Source organism: Ananas comosus, linkage group 5 (genome assembly GCF_001540865.1).
Source record: "Ananas comosus cultivar F153 linkage group 5, ASM154086v1, whole genome shotgun sequence".
NCBI classification, from domain to species: domain Eukaryota; kingdom Viridiplantae; phylum Streptophyta; class Magnoliopsida; order Poales; family Bromeliaceae; genus Ananas; species Ananas comosus.
In genome coordinates, this window is record NC_033625.1 from 8,462,079 (window position 1) to 8,466,828 (window position 4,750).

Sequence of the window (4,750 nt, forward strand, 5' to 3'; positions counted from 1 at the left end):
CTTTGTGATTACATTTTATAGGCAAATAAGTTTCCTGTGACTTACTTTTCCTTTTGTTTAAAAAATCAAAAGGTAGAAACACGTACGATACTACTATGAAGGGGACTCACATTCAACCAAAGCTATCAAGGCACCCTTAAGCGGGAAGAATTAATTGTCACACCTGCGATACCTACCGGACGAGACGTTCGTTGGTCGCGAGGAGTAGACAAGACGTCAAATAAACCAAGACTGTGAAGACTCCGTTTTTTTTTGTAACAACGACTAGGTTAGTTACGAACTATTTATCCCCTTCTGACTCGTTTTACAGACATGGAACGGATAGTTGAAAACAAGAATTAAAAAGAGATATGAGTACTTATCTGATAAAGGCCGATTTAAACGGATCCAACAAACCATACGAAAACCACCAGATTAAATGAAGGCCTAGACGCGAAGAAGTGAGGTAACTAAAACCGTACGTAAGTACATACAACAAACCATACCAAAGATACACGACTAAATGATACCTCGAAAAGTGGAAAGAACCTTCGTCAAATACAACAAGAAAAAATAATGGAAACTAAAGTACTAAAAACAGTACAACGACGACGGAAATGATTTAGCAAGGACGACCAACATCCAAGAAATGAGGAGAACGGATAACGGAAAGGAAGTCGTACGAAACTGCTTCTTTTTTTTTTTTAACCTTAGTCGTTCATCGAAAAAACGAAGACGTACAAAATGTTGTTTCTTTTGTTAATACAAGGGATATAAAGGAACGACTGACACCTAAGAAACAACGAGAAACATCGATACTAGACATGGAAAAAGGGGACGTACAATACGTCTTCTCCATTTGTTAGTACAAAGAGTATAAATGAACGACCGACATCCAGGAAACAACAAGAAACGTCGACACAAGACACACCAAATATTATTACAAAACAGCAAAGAGCCTATGAAACGGAAGCGGATAAAAACAAGTATGATACTACTGACGGAGAACTTCACTGTAGAGAGCCCATAAAACTAAAGCGGATTAAAGGACGTATGATACTACCGATAGAGAACTTACAGATGAACCAAAGTAAATAAGGAACGACAAAGAAAGATTAAAAGAACGAGAAGAAATTCCCATACTACTATTCATCTCCCTTAACAGCTTTTATAACGGAAGCTTGTTCGCCTCAAAACTTGCCTCACCTTCAAACCCACCGGATGAGTATCCGTTGGCGAAGGATGCCAACAACGAGAATCACTAACGTGTGCAAAGGGAAGTTACCATTAGATGACGAGTCGTTGGTAAAGGATGGTAAGAATGGGAAACAACAACACGCGAAACGGAAAGATATCATGGGACGACAAGGATAACGACGGGACACGAATACTCGTCACAACGGGCGGGAGGAATTGACTCAGAATACGAAAAACGGTAACAAAATTTCTAACAAACTTAACAAGAGAAGAAAGGGGTTGGGGAAAACGGAGTAAAAAGTACTTGTTAATATAATATTAAATATGATAACAAACCATACCAAGAACGAATAACTGAAAAATTTTATTTTAAAAGGAAATTACCTCATCGACTCCCTGCCTAGTCAACACCCGTTGGTCAAAATTTTCAAAAAAAAACGTGAAATAAACCAACACGAATTCAAATGATAAGGATAGAAGTAAAGTCTAATTCACAACGATGTAACAATAAAAGGATAATAATGAAGTAAAAGTAAATAAGGAACGACAAAGAAGAACTAAAAGAACGAAAAGAAATTCCGATACTACTATTCATCTCCTTTCACACCTTTTAAAACGGAAGCTTGCCCACCTTCAAACCTGCCGGATGAATATCCGTTGGTGAGAGATGATAACAATAAGAATCACTAACGTGTGTAAAGAGAGGTTGCCATTAGATGACGAATCGTCGGTAAAGGGATGGTAAGAATAGGAAACAACAAGGCGTGAAGGACGGATGTCACACACCAAACAACAAGAATGATGATGGCAAATGAATACTCGTCATGACGACTAGCATGAACTGACTCGGAATGAAAAAACACGTAAAAATTTTATTAAAAAACTTATAAAAGGGAAAGAGGAGTGAGGTTTCACCCACCCAAAGTTTTTATCGAAATATAAGCTGAAAGATTAGAACTGAAGGTTTACTTTTACAAAGAGTCGTTTTCTTTTTTTTTCTTTTCCCTCTAGGGTCCTTGGAATACCCACTTATTTTGCATCTTTGTTTTGAAGTGAAGGCAAAGTAAAGCATTTACCTTTTTTACAATCCCTTCAGCATGGTTCGACAGAGAGGGTGGGAAAAGAGAGAAGGGAAAAAAAAAAGACTTGGCCTAGAGCTCGCAAGGTTTTTGTGTTTCTTTTCTTTCAAACGGGTTCCATTAGTAAGGGTTCCGACATACCACCCCCGAACTACAAAGACCAGCCAATAGTACATGGCAACTTTTACAAACCTCATAAGGACAACATATACTAAAACATAGGGACCGCACAAGGGCGAAGTTTTTTTTCCAAGCCAACCTTCGAACCTTAGGCAACCAGCTCAGGCGCCACAAGCCGAAAAGGCTACCAGTTCAGGCGCCGCAAGCTGAAAAGGCTGCCAATTCAGGCGCCTTCAAGAGTTTTAGCTTATACTGACTTCACTATGTAGGCCAAATTCATGACATCATAATGGAAATTTCAAGACAAAACAAAATTCATTTAGCTATTTTAAACATTGAGTTGCTACTTTATACCTCTATTTACATGATCAGACATATATATATAAAGCAATAACATTTACCACCATCCGCAGCGCCGCGCCCCACCTCTCCGATGCCTGTGAAGCGCTCTGCGATCGCCTCGGCATTTCGTCAAACAGGGCGCGAGCGTTAGGGAGAGGTTGCAGATCTAGAAGGGGGGGGGCGCGCGAGGGGCATGAGCAGGCGCCGGGCGTGGGTCATGCGCACATGGCAGCGTGGGCGGGCCCGCCTGCGCCGTGGATTTGCAGGACCTCCGCGCCCTAGGGGCGACAGGGGAAGGAGGTAGGAAAAGGGGCGCTGGAGGCAAGGTGTGACTGCGGGCTTTGCGGAACCACAGAGGACAGGAAGGCGATAGAGGAAGGAGGCGGGCAGAGGCGCGCACGGGCCTGCTCGAGAAGAAACGACAAACAGGGGGACGCTAAAGAACGATATAAAGCTTATGGGCACCAAGCAGGCCACATGTGGCGCCGGCGAGGAGAAGGACGACGATGGCCATGGGTATGCTAGGGTAGGCGAGTACGGCGCACGCGCGGAGGCGTACCGCGACGGCCACCGCAGAGAGAGGCGTTGGGACACGGTGCACACCGGAAAGCTAGGGCTCCTGCCACACCGTGCGCCCGCGCGTACGGGTAGGGAGCAACGCCCCACATCCCGCGGCCTCAGGAGACAGGGTCCGGGAGACGCGGATAGGGCGACACGCACCCCTCCCGAGCACCCACGCAACGCGGGGCGAGCGCGGAGCACCCACGCAAAGCAGGGCAAGCGGGGGGCGCCGAGAGAGCGCCACGTAGGCCACAGTAAAACTGAGCCTTTAATATATGTATTGATACTTAGCTCTAACGATCCGACAAGAGGTATCTGATTCAGAGGGCACGAGTTCGATTCCTGTATGCTGCGAATTTGTGCAGGTATGGAGGGAAAAATTGTTAGCTTACAGAAGTCAGCATCCTGCCCTGTGGCAGGAAACCAGGTTGGGCCGAGTCATGTTTGAAATGGCGCAATGACAAGTCATGTTCAAAGTGGCGTGAGATTAGTTGGCCAAGGTTGAGTCATAATCGAGACTCATGGCGCTGTGTCTATATGTTTTAAGTGAATTAATTACATATTTCTAACAATTTGAACATTTAGGATTAATGATTAGCGCCAACGATCCGACACTCTGAACGTACCATATAAACCTACTTTGAAAAGTTATATCTAAACTTTGCCCTCATATGTCAAGAAAAATTATGTCTAAAATTTGCCCTCGTATGTCAAGCTAAATGCAAACTTTTTTAAATAAAAGGGAAATAAAGTTGCCCTCTTTTTTTTTTTTTTTTCGAGAGAGAGAGAAGCGGAGGCCACGGGTAATTAATCGTGGAACTAGTGCCAGTCATCAATAAATAAATTTGTATTTTTGTTATTGCTAACTCACATGCAAACAGTACCATATTGTTTGCTTATTCAATCCAATTGATACAATCAAATGAATAAATCCACAGACATGAATAACAAAAGCAGATTACATGCGATAATTGGAAAAACAAAACATCAAAAGTAAATTACATCTAGTATATATCTTAGTTTTGATTGGTCGACGTGAACTGAGCCTGAATCCAATCTATGGTTTTCTTGTCCACCTGAAAGGCTTTAGCAAGAATATCATCAGAAATGGAAGGGTTTGATGCCGAAGACCAAGATCACCCAATCTATTGAGACTCGGATTCTGGCTACCCAGGAACAAGGGCCGACTGCCCGGTGCGAAAGCCAAAGTAAATCAAGGAATCAGACCCGGGAACAACAAAACATCCGCCGTTGTTGAAGGACTTAGAAGAAGGAGCTTAGTTCTCAGTTCGACCGTGTACGATCCCATAAGAGCCTGATCTGAATCACACAAGATCTCGAGTCGCACGTGGGAAATTGTGGTTGGGTTTGAGACATGAGGTCAAATACAACGAGCCATCGAGAACACCTAGGGTGCTGAGAACCGGGATTCCTTACTTGCAATGCGGATTAAAAGTCACTGTTCCGATCCA